General features: G+C 43.6%; 1 pseudogene; it reads left to right on the top strand.

Moving 5' to 3' along the window:
• Positions 1-1352: 1352 nt before the first annotated feature.
• LOC146254861 (uncharacterized) lies at positions 1353-12110 on the top strand (annotated as a pseudogene).
• Positions 12111-12514: the final 404 nt, after the last annotated feature.

The raw sequence follows: 12514 nt of genomic DNA, 5'->3' as shown, positions 1-12514 counted from the left end.
AGCTGTAACATTGATGTTAATAACAAATGTTACCTAAAATGGTTGTATACAAAGTATTAGTATGACAACATTTGTTGTTTTTGACATATGTATCCCCCCGCCACGATCAGAACAACTTAGGTATGCCTTACAATGAGTTGGCAATGCTATTGAAAAGCTTTGAGTATTTTTTTGAGTGTCTTATATTTGCACTTGCCTGGCTGCCAGCAGTTTTCTGAAAACATTATTGTTAACCAGACCAGAGTTGACACCTAGGGGTATGGCACCTGGTGATGCAAAAGTTTTAAGTCATGCTTTTGCTTCAAAACATAGCCTTTAGGGTTGCCATGGCTCATACGATTATTGTTACTCATTCATGTTAGTGTCTTTCATCACTTTACCATCATTTACCCGGGACACAGTGCTAGGCGGTGTGACGGTGGTATGATAATTTGTACAGAAATGAAAGTGGAATGTAGTTTATGTACATAGTATTAGCATGTTGAATTTCAAACTAATTAACTTAATTCCAAAAACAGATGTCATGACCAACTTGTAAGAATTAGTGACATGATACACTTATAGATTTAAAGTATACTTACCCCATTTTCTTTAAAGGTCCAGCATTGGACATGTACATACTCATATTTCATCAAGAATGGCCATTAACTTTTTTCTCCTATGGAAATTCTAGTTGCACCTCTGTGCTAGCTATAATACTTAGTAGTAATATACAGGGGTGCAAACTCATCAGGGATGAAAAAGGTGACAAAGATCCAAATCCCCTCGGGTGTCCGGGGTATGCTCCTCGGGAAATATATATATATATATATATATATATATATATCGTATTAATTAACCTTTATTTACCCAGGCAAGATCATTAAGAACAAATTCTTATTTACACTGATGGTCTGAAAAAAGCACAAGCTTTTTGAAGGGGCTAAGGAAAAAAAATCTGGTTAAAAAGTACAACGGCACACAACGACAGCAGTACAGACATGCAGAAAAAAAAACGCAACGCAACAAAAAACAAGCAGGTTAAACAAAGCAGGGCATTAATAACATAGGAAGTCGGGGGGATAACAATTTTAAAAGCACAAAGCAAGACACATTATTTACAACAACCACAATAAAGACAAAGACTGAAACTGGCAGGTATGAACAAAGGATACAGGCAGGAGAAAACAAAGCAGGCAACACAAGTACAACAGGAGGACAAAACTAAGCAGTTGGCAACAGACAGAAGACAAACCATGGGGATGAGTAGACGACAAGATACTGGGGTTAAAAGGTGAGAAAGCATTTACAGGGTTCAGTGAGGATAGTGAAATGGTTTTTCTTTAAAAACTCCTGCCGTCACTAGGCCCGTAATGGTGGGTCTAATCCCGCCTATGGTGTGTTGGCGGAGTGGATATTGTCTCTGTTTTTTTGGAATATCCGGTGCGAAAAACAAAAACCTAGCTTTTTGTTTGTCATGTTAGTGTTCGTTACTTGTTTTGTCAATGTTATATTGTCATTTATTCAGTACGACCGGCAGACACTTCTGGACATTAAGTTGTCACTTGGCAAGGATTCTTTTACAAACTTTAATTACACTTTTCGGAGTGCAAGCTCGGACTGCAGCTGGCCCTTTGTTGTTCCGCCGCTCTGTTTACTTGCAAGACGGAGGAAGAAGAAACGAGGCCGGCGTGCTGGAGTTCTTGTTCAAACTCGGAAACGGTGCTTCAAACCTGCTTTTCCAACTATCTTACTTGCTAACGTTCAGTCCATCGACAACAAAATGAATGAACTTAATGCTCCTGTCAAATTCCAACAGGACATCAGGAACTGCTGTGTACTGGCGTTCGTTGAGACCTGGCTGTCTCCGTAGATCTCCGACACGGCGGTTACACCGTTGGGATTCACCATATACCGCCAGGACAGAACAGCTGATTCAAGGAAGTGCAGGGTCTGTGGAGGTGTCTGTGTTATGGTTAACTCTCTCTGGGCTACGGATGTAGCAGTACTAGCATCTCACTGCTCTCCTTGAGCTGCTAACTATAAAAGTCAGACCCTTCTATCTGCCTCGGGAATTCACTGCGGTCGTCATGAGTGCAGTCTACATCCCCCCCAGGCAGACAAGGCCGCTGCTTTGGATGAACTGTATGGGATTATCAATGGTCTGAAAATGTGACCCACAGGCAGCCTTCATTGTTGTTGGTGATTTCAACAGAGCCAACATGAAGTCCTGCCCAAGTAATATCAGCACATTGACTTCTTCACACGTGGAGACCAGATCCTTGACCATTGTTATGCAGCATTCAAGGGCAGTTACAAACCCCTCCCTCACCCTGCTCTTGGGAAGGCTGATCACACCTCCATTGTTCTCCTTCCCGCATATGAACAAAAGCTTAAACAGGTCAGACGGGTTGAGAGGTCAGTTCACTTATGGACTGCTTTGACACTGTGGAAGAAATTTAGATTTCCTGTGTGCTTACATTATTCACTAATCAAGAGAACTAGTTGGATACTAGTTAGTATGTTCTCATGTAAGCTTGCTATTAATAAGAGTAGATTGTGTCTATGTGTCAGGGTTAATAGATGTTTGAGATCAGGAGAAAGTACTGGCTAAATGGTCCTTGTCATGACTACAAGGAGAGCTCCAACTATGTGTTGGGAGCTGTGAATCTCTTTCTCTGAGACTGTTGTAACGTTATTTCTGCCTGACTGTCACTATCTATGTTTACATTCTTGTGCCTTATAAAAGATGGTCCTCTGTCCTTCAGAGCGGAGAGAGACTTGATTGAGACCTAAGCCTGGTGTTGTGTTGTCATTTATTGTCAGAGGTCTGGTTTTCTCTCCCAATCTGCAGATTGATAAATCTTTCTTCATCAACACCACTGACTGGCTGATGTTCAAGGAGGCAGCAGATGGGGACATTAACGAATACACGGACACTGTTTCCAGCTACATCCAACACTGCATTGATGACGTTGTCCCCAAGAAGGTTGTCCGGTCTTTCCCAAATCAGAAGCCCTGGGTTGATGCCGCGGTCCGGGCCAAGCTAAGAGCCCTCGCTGTCGCCTTTAACTCTGGGGACCCTGATGAGTACAGGAAGGCCAGATACAACCTTCTGAAGACCATCAAAGCAGCAAAAAGGGCTTACAGGACCAAGGTGGAGTCCAGCTACCATGGCTCTGACCCCAGGCGCATGTGGAGTGGACTTAAAGCCATTACAGACTTAGTCAAATCATTAATCTGCTCCTCGCTGCCCCCCACCCTGGACCCTATGCAGTTTGCGTACCGGTCCAACAGGTCTACATATGATGCCATCACCCTGACTATGCACACCGCTCTCTCCCACCTGGACAAGGGGAATACTTATGTGAGGATGCTGTTCATTGCATTCAACACCACTATCCCCTCCAGACTGGTCTCCAAGCTTGGACCTGGGACTAAGCATCTCCCTCTGCAAGTGGATCTTCCACTTCCTGACGGGGAGGCCACAGGTGGTGAGAATCGGTGACCGCGCCTCATCCTTACTGATCACCAACACAGGCACCCCCCAGGGCTGTGTGCTCAGCCCTCTCCTGTTCTCCTTGTTCACTCACAACTGTGCGGCAACGCACAGCTCCAACCTCCTTATTAAGTTTGCTGACGACACAACCATTGAGGGCCTCATCTCTGTCAGTGACGAGTCAGCCTACAGAGAGGAGGTTGACACCCTGACATCATGTTGTCAGGACAATAACCTCTCTCTCAACATCAGCAAGACCAAGGAGATTATTGTGGACTATAGGAGGCGGCAGGAGGAGGAGCATGCACCACTACTCATCAATGGATCCGAAGTGGAGAAGGTCAGCTGCTTCAAGTTCCTCGGGATCAGCAACGACCTCACTTGGTCTGTTCACACGGACAGGTGAGGTCAAAGCAGCCAGTAAACGCCTCTATTTCCTGAGGAGACTGAAGAAGTTTGGTATGGACTCAGTCATCCACACTAACTTTTACAGATGCACTATAGAGAGCATTTAGACTGGTTGCATTAAAGTGTGGTATGGGAGCTGCACAGACGGGGACCGCAAGGCCCTACGAAGTGTGGTCCGTTTTGCTGAGTTCATCATCGGCAGGAAGCTCCCAGCCCTACAAGACACCTACCACACACGTTGCCTCAGGAAAGCTGGCAGGATTCTAAGAGACTGTTACCACCCATCCTTCAGTCTCTTTACCCCGTTGCCTTCTGGCAGACGTTACCGCAGCATCCGGTTGTGCACACTGGACAACAGTTTCTACCCAAGGGCCATCAGGCTTCTAAATGGACACTGATATGGACATTGATTCACTGCAAACTATTCACTTAAACACGGTCACTTTCAGCTACTGGTTGCACTATCAGTAACATCGCACTACTGTACCTCACTGTACTTTGCCATCAGGCTCCTGTATGGTCATTGACAGTCACTGATCTGCAATTTTGCAGTATCTGCACTATTGTACTGTACTCCACCCAGGTTAGAATAGGTTATAGGATTGTAATAGGTTTTATGTGCATTTAGGGTTAGTATAGTGTATTATTATTGTTATATTAGGAGGTTTAGTATTAGGGTTAGTATAGTCGATTATTTATTGCTATCTGTATATTTAGGAAGTTTCACTTATTTAAGCTCAGCATAGATGTAAATGATGTTCTGTGTACTTATATGTTATGTTGTGCCAGGCGCTTGCGTTGTCTTGTCTTAAGAATTGCTGTCCCCAGAACAACCTTGTTGTTCTGTGTACTTGACAAATAAAAGACTTGAACTTGAAATGGTAATCTTGCTCCCTCCTTCACGTCTATGTGTATGGGTTTTGCTGATTTTATGTCATCTCCGTCTGTCTTGTGTTTTGACCATAATGTTGGGGGCACCTGTCTTAACAGATCTTCATGCTCTGAGAGTAACCATTGTTTGGTTGGTGTTTGCATATTAAGTATCACTGTTTCTGCTATCCCTACGTTGTAATTTTTTTGCTGAAATTCAATAATAGCGTGTGTCAGGGGATGTGTATGTTCCTTATATTTGTGGGCCTCCATTCTAATATCTGTAAAGCTGCCTTAACCATTGGTCCTAGCTCTCTAGTTCTATGTCCTTTTGTTGTCATCAGTGTTATGTGGGGGACAGAGTCCTGGACTTAATACCATGCCTGTAATTCTGATGGGGGTGTTATAGCTGCAGCAGCTCCCTCGGGGCCTACAAAGATATCCTGGCTGATGATAGAGTACAGTTTTTTATTGATCATCTATCCAACAGTCAGCATAGTCCATGTGGCTTTGATGTTCGTTGTACAAAAGAGTACAGTGGAGCGGCATGAGTTGCGATTTTGGTTTCCCTATTAGCGCTTGAACCCACGGCTCCCACTCTTCCCATAATTGGGTTAGTGAAGATTCGTATGGGACCAACTGTTGCCAGTACGCCAGCGGTGGCGTCTGGCAATGATTGTCGTCTGCCGTTGCATTCGTCAGTGAACTTAAAACATGCTGTAGTGTATTCTCTTCCATTACTGGCATTATCTGTTTTGCTGTGGGAATTTCTTGGAACTCCATCCGTAAGCCACTTTGGGTACATTTGATATTGGCTTTTAATATACAAAGAATGTCTCTTCCCAGTAGATTGGAGTGTGTGCTGAGAACAGTAGAGGTGCCACAATGGTTTTACCTTCGATTTGCATTGTGAGTGGCTCCGTAAGTGGTATTACTTGTGTTTTCCCAGAAAAGCCAACTGTTCGGATGAATGAACTTGAGAGGGGGAGGTTGAAGCCATTTTTGCCAATGGATGAGTACGTCGCTCCCGTGTCCACCATAAAGGCATGTTCTCGGCCTTCCACTGTAACTGATATGGTGGGTTCTTCTCGTAGTTGTAGTGAGAACTGGCAAAACATTTTCCCCTCAGGTTTCTCTGGGCACAGTTGCCAGTTTGTGGTTGGTGCCACATATGGATTTGTTGGACAGTCCCTTCTGAGATGTCCTTCTTGTCCACATCCCCAGCATTCCCTTCCCTGCTGCTTATCGGTTGGGCTGGGGTTGGACTGCATTTGTCCGTCCCACGGTGGAGGTGGGCCACGTCCTCCTCCTCTGGGTTTGCCACCATGTTGCGTGGGTTCACCCCTCCCCTTCCAGTGTTGATGATAGCCATATGAGGAACCAATGTGTACATGGATTGGCAGCAGGGTGGTGGCTGGAATATTGGTGTTGCCTGCACTGGTCCAGGGGCCTGTACTACGAATCAAGATCAACATGCTCTGGATTACTTTCAGTTACCCGGCTATGCGAAGCCTAACAATCGCAATCACGATAAGCAGTACTACGACGGCGGTTATCAATTCTCTAACTCAACCCAGATCTTTCCAATCTAGAGACGTGCGCGTTCACATAAAGGGGCGGTGTTTGCACCGTATGTCCAATTGCAAACATGGACTAAACAAGAGCCGCATATTTAATGCAGGAGGAGCAGACAATAATCTTTCTAACTTTGTCTACTCCTCATGCGTGAAATATTGTAATACAAGCATATCAGGAATACAGACATATAATATAGGCAAAATTCAACAAAGTCGCTGCTGCCAATCTGGCAGAAAATAGCAGACGCTGTAAATGCGTAAGCTACATGACTTATTGAAGATGTGATCATAATTACACGTGTGCATTCCACAACGTTAAACTTTTGTTGCTGTATTATTTTTGTGGCAACCCTGCAGTGCTAAACGATTGTGGGAGCAAATAAAAAATAAAACCATAATTCAAAACAGTAAGCCAATACTTGTACATATTTTAAGGCCAACAAGTACATGGCTGAATTGCCTGAACTAGTCCCTTTTTTAGGATATCTATCAGGGTCACCGCATGATAGAAGGAGTGGAAGGGGGCATTTCCTCAGACCCTGGGGGCAGCAAGTTGGAAGCCCAGGCATATGTATGTTTCAAATAATCAAATAATGTGACCATGTTCATTCAACAATTATTTATGAATATTATAGGAGTGAAATGTATTACTGTTCTCTGCAGTGATTGTCGTCCCACTGTGCCATACAGAGCTAACAGTGAAACTAATAGTCATAGTCATACGCCAGTATGTATGCCATATGTGGTTGGTGAATATTGATCCAATATACCATTTACTTTCTCAAGTGGACGTCCTTGATGATCAGGAAACTGTGTCTACCTGCTCATTTTGGGGTTACACTTTTGAGTTGTATTTACCACTTGCAACACAGATGTTGAGAATGTGTGAGCATGTGGCTGTGATTGAAGTGTCTGTGATGACTTACTAATGGTGGTGGTCTCAACATAAGACACAAGTCCTTAAAGTGCTCATTTCAAATATGACTCAATTGATTAAATTGCTATGGTTTTAAACTAAGCAGGAATAGGAACGTCTTCCTCCCCCTGAGCCTAGGGCCTCCAAGACAAAGACACATATAAGCAATGAACCTTGTAATAGTCAAATGGACACCTTCAACTTTTACCAAGTGTGCCTTGGAAAGGGACAATGTTCTTTTGTTTCAGGTTGGAGCAGACAATATGAGGGGCCCTGTATACAAAAAACCTGGAGCTCGATTAAGAGGCTTTTAATAAAAAAACAAGGCTGGAGACAGAAAAACTGGAATATGTGAAGAGATAGTAATTGACTGAATGAATGACACTAAACTTAGTTACACTGACATATTTTTCTGTGTTCCTAGGGAAGGGAGAACACATGAGGATGTATTTGTTAAACTTTGTTCTAGGTTGTGGTCTTTTTAATATGTTTTTGTGGCTTTCTTGTTGTGCCTTCTGAATCTTTTCTGGGGGTTTTCACCACTTATCTCTTTCAATGTCCTATTTATTATTTTTTGAAAAATGCTATAAAAGTGAATGAAACATCAAAATTCAATGAAAGTAGTGAAATGATCATTTATGTATCACTTGTGAAGAGCTTTGTATAGATACCCATTGTTCTTTTTAGTTTGAGAGGTTTTGGTTGGGGAATAAAACTAATTTCTGATATGGAAATTGTCAGAAAATGTCTCAAAGCAACCCAAGGACAACAGAATGGGTTAAGGGGAGACACCCCAGTAAATACGGATAATATATCAACATGAAACCTCCCCAGTTGATAACTAATAGTAGGCTAGGTCAAATATTGTTTTCATTACTAGTTTCCTGTAAATGTATGTTTAAATGAGCAAATGATCAAGTTGTAAAATATGATATAATTTGCATATATTTCCAGAATGGAAATCAGAACATTGAGTGAAAAACCTTGTTTCATTTTGTCAACATATTAGAGTCCAACGTTTTTACAAAGGGCACTTTGGAAATCTCTTTTTCATCACTACATTAATCAGAATATGGTGGCAACAGCCATTAAAGAAAATCTGTTGCAAATTGCACGGCAGACCGAGTTCTTGCTCAAGTTCTCTGCATCACCCACACTATAAAAGTACCCATAACGAAACGCTATGCATACAGTCTGTGGGACTGTGAGTGCACAGCTTCAATGTGTCGCATTGGCAACGTACGGCTCAAGAAGCTGGCAATATACGTAATTCCTTCTGCTTAGAACCTATATCTCTCAGAAAGATACTCATGAGGGAATGTGAAAGGGTTTTGTCAGTCTCTAAATGTTTTGTTTCTTTTGAGCGCACCTCTATCTGCGCACCAAGCTCCACAGGATCTTCGATAAACGGTGACGACATTATCAAGAATGAGTTAATGGGCGGGGTTTTTATACCGGTTGATCTCTGATCTCCAACTTAACCTGCTCCCGACCAGGTTAGCCGTTCAGCATGTGTTACCATGGCGATCTACCCCGGTAACAAGTGATCCACTGTCGTAGTACAGAAAACCCTGGGTTTAACCTGAAGTTACCTCGCTAAGGTGGAGCATGAGATTGGGGTGGTGGCTGGAACATCACTGGGGCCTGGAATGTCGGGTCCTGGGCCTGTGCTGTTATAACTGGAGCTTGTGTTTTGGCTTTGGCTTTCTTTTGCTTACACAACTCTCCCAGTTGTAGTTACGTTAGCTTGTTGATAAGTTGTTTATTTTGTTCTTCTGCTTCTCGTTTTTCTTTTCTGCAGTTATCAACATGATGGACTATGTGTTCTGAGAACAATGGCCAATCCATTTTCATCAGGCCCCCCGACACACCGTCCAGACACTTCTGTACGTTTTGTGGCATGGCCTTTTTTTTACCATGACCATGAACAGTCTCTGTGTGGTGTTGTTTGTGTTCCAGGCACCCCTGTCTCATCTCACCATCTACGTTGAAAGGTATGCAGAAATGTAGTTTCGCCTTTCAGCACTTCCCCATCTAGCTTGGAGGGATCCATCTTCTCTGGGTAGTGCTTTCTTAGCTCAGCGCATATTAGGTTGAGGTGGCCTCCAAACCCTACGCCGTTCACTTGATTTCCGGTCACCACCCTTAACAAATGTGCACTATGGAAAACTTCTTCTGTTATTTGTTTTCCGGCCGTGTGCATCAGCAGGGCCTTTATGTCTCCCAGAGCCAGGGTCACCCCTGCTATGCTCTCTTCCAGTGCTGTTATCCATTTGTTAGCTCCATCAGTGAGCAAAGGCAACCCTAACCCTTCAACATATTATTTTGGACACTAAAAAGAATGCAAATATACATCGGCTGTACAAACGTCTTTACAACATATTATTTTGGAAACTTTTTTGGTCACATAATTTACATTTACACTGTCACAGAATTTACATTGCCAGTACATTTCCTCTATCTTCCCCTTACAGGGCCCTCGTGAAGCCTTGTGACTCAGCTGCACAGGGATACTGAGTTTAAGGACATAAATCAGTTGCCACTAACCAACAAGAGCAACAAGTCTCTAAGCAAGAGTCATTGTGATCCTTAAGAATACTAGCATTGATGGCGCCGACGATGGCAGCCGCGGTAGCTAGGTGTGCTCTGTTTTGTCTGTTAATTCAGTGTTCTGCCAAGATTTCCGGGGTTATCTAACAAGAGAAGCACTTCTTAATATCAGGACTACAACTCCTGTGGATTTATTTCCCACTTTTCTGCTTCCAGCGGCAGATTTAGTGGGAATTATAGTCAAAGCCACCCTCGGCTTTGTCCTAGCAGCGAAGAATCGCAGGAGAGGTAAACGGGCCGGTGCTTTGGTGCAATGTCGTCGGCACGGAGTGCGCACAGCGTTACCGGGGATATTTCTCTCCAACGTTCGTTCGCTGAGCAACAAACTGGACAAACGTAAGATACTGGTGTGGAAAAACAGAGACTTTCGTTCATCATCCGTTTTGTGCTTTACGGAAACATGGCTGAGTGAAATGATCCCAGACTCTGCACTACAGCTAGCAGGTTTCAAACTTCTGAGAGCGGATCGTGACTCCCTGCTTTCTGGCAAAACGAAAGGCGGTGGTATTTGTTTTTTTATTAACAGTGGCTGGTGTGAAGATGTGACAGTGATTCTGCAGCATTGTTCTCCTGATCTGGAAACATTTTTTATTAGCTGTAAACCTTTAACAATTGCATTTGCACTACTTCACAATTTGTGTAATATTTGTATTTTATATTGTATTTTATACTGTAAATTGGCAACTTATATTTAATTTTATCTTATGGCAACTTATATTTTATTGTATATTTTATTTTAATTGTATTCCACTTAGTATTGCTAATTTATGTATCCTTAATATAGTTAGACCATTTATCTAAATTTAAGATTCCTATATGTTTATTGTATGCACCTTCCTGCCAAAGCAAATTCCTTATCTGTGCAAATTTTAATGGCAAATAAATCCCTTTCTGATTCTAAATCTGTCCCCTGATGTCTGGCGCTTGGAGTTCTCAATATCTCGACTTTGTAGTCCTTCAGGGGAGAAGCCTACACACATACTTCTCTCTCTTGCACTCAACCTCTATTAATCTGGACTTCCACATTTGGCCTTTATGTTTTATGTTTTAGTGGCAATTCTAATCAATCAACAACTTTGCATCTAGTTTTCAATAAAATGGCATATAAAAGTAAAAAAGGTGTTTAAGTGGTTCTATATCAATCATAATCCAAAACCATGATCATTTCTCCATCTTCATAATTACAACTGTGTGTTGATAATTCTTCATCAGTTTCTTTAAAGGCAGGAATGGAAATGAATTTGTACAGTTTGAGGTGTTTTTGCAGAGCATTCCAGTCAGAGGCGGCAATGGACTGAAATGATGCAAGACCGAGGGTGGATTTAAGTTTGGGGATTTTTGACAGGATATGGAGGGAGGACCGGGTGTTGTGCGTGACAGGAAGAGGATGCAGCAGGTGAGACAGGTAGGGGGTGTCCAGTGCAGAAGGGTCTTACGCTGATGACACGCAGCTGAACCTGTCATTCCCCCCCGACTGATCCGGGGGTCTCAGCTAGGATCGAGGCCTGCCTCACAGACATCTCCGCCTAGATGACCAAGCACCACCTCCAGCTGAACCTCGCCAAAACAGAACTCATCATCCCGGCCAAACCCTCCATCTCCCACGATCTCTCAATCACCCTGGGTTCGGCTACGACCCCTTCATCCTTGGCCAGGAACCTCAGGGATGACGAGCTCTCCCTCACGGCCCACACTGCTGCAGTCTCCCGGTCATGTAGATTCACCCTCTACAACATCCAGAAGATCAGGAGATACCTGTCTGAGCACTCAACCCAGCTGCTTGTCTAAGCACTTGTCCTCTCTAAGTTGGACTACTGCAACTCGCTGCTCGCCAGTCTCCCAGCATGCGCAACCTGCCCTCTTCAGAGAACGCAGCGGCCCGCCTGGTCTACAATCTACCCAGACGCTCCCACGTACCCCGCTCCTCATCTCCCTCCCCTGGCTACCCATAACGGCCCGCATCAGATTCAAGAACCTGGTACTGACCTTCCGAGCAGTGAACGGGACTCCACCCGACTACATCAAGTCTCCCCTGCAGCCTTACACCCCCACCCGCCACCTACGGTCTTCTTCAGACAACCGCCTGGTGGTCCCACCACTCAAGACCGCCCGGTCCCAACACAAGCTCTTCTCCTGCTTGGCCCCCCAGTGGTGGAATCAACTCCCCACCTCCATCAGAGACACAGACTGTCTCTCCACCTTCAAGAGAAGGCTCAAGACGCACTTGTTCCGGGAGTACAACAGTACTTAGGAATGGTTTGCTGAACCCAATGCTACTTTCCTCAAGGATCACAATGACTCTTGCTTAGACTGTTGCTCTTGTTGGTTAGTGGTAGCTGATTTAAACTGTTGTATTCTATTTTAGTTAATCCTATTTTTATTGCTTTCCTACAGGTACACTTGCACTTAGAGATTCATGTTGTTTAATTGTAACTTGCCTAAATACATGCTCTTATGGTTTCTTCTTTTGGTTGTTCACAATGTGTACTTCTTGTTTTTGGCTACCCGCAATGCTTTGGGGCTATCTTGTTATTATCAGTGACCTATGCACTTTGTAAAGCTCTCTCTTGGAAGTCACTGTGGACAAAAGCGTCTGCTAAATGAAGTAATCTAATGTAAATGTATAGAAAAGTAAGATATTTGTTCTGTGGCAAG

This window comes from Hypomesus nipponensis, chromosome 16, assembly GCF_054491055.1.
Source record: "Hypomesus nipponensis isolate SF chromosome 16, ASM5449105v1, whole genome shotgun sequence".
NCBI classification, from domain to species: Eukaryota; Metazoa; Chordata; class Actinopteri; order Osmeriformes; family Osmeridae; genus Hypomesus; species Hypomesus nipponensis.
The sequence above is the reverse complement of the archived record's forward strand: the minus strand, read 5'-3'. Positions and strand labels throughout refer to the sequence as shown.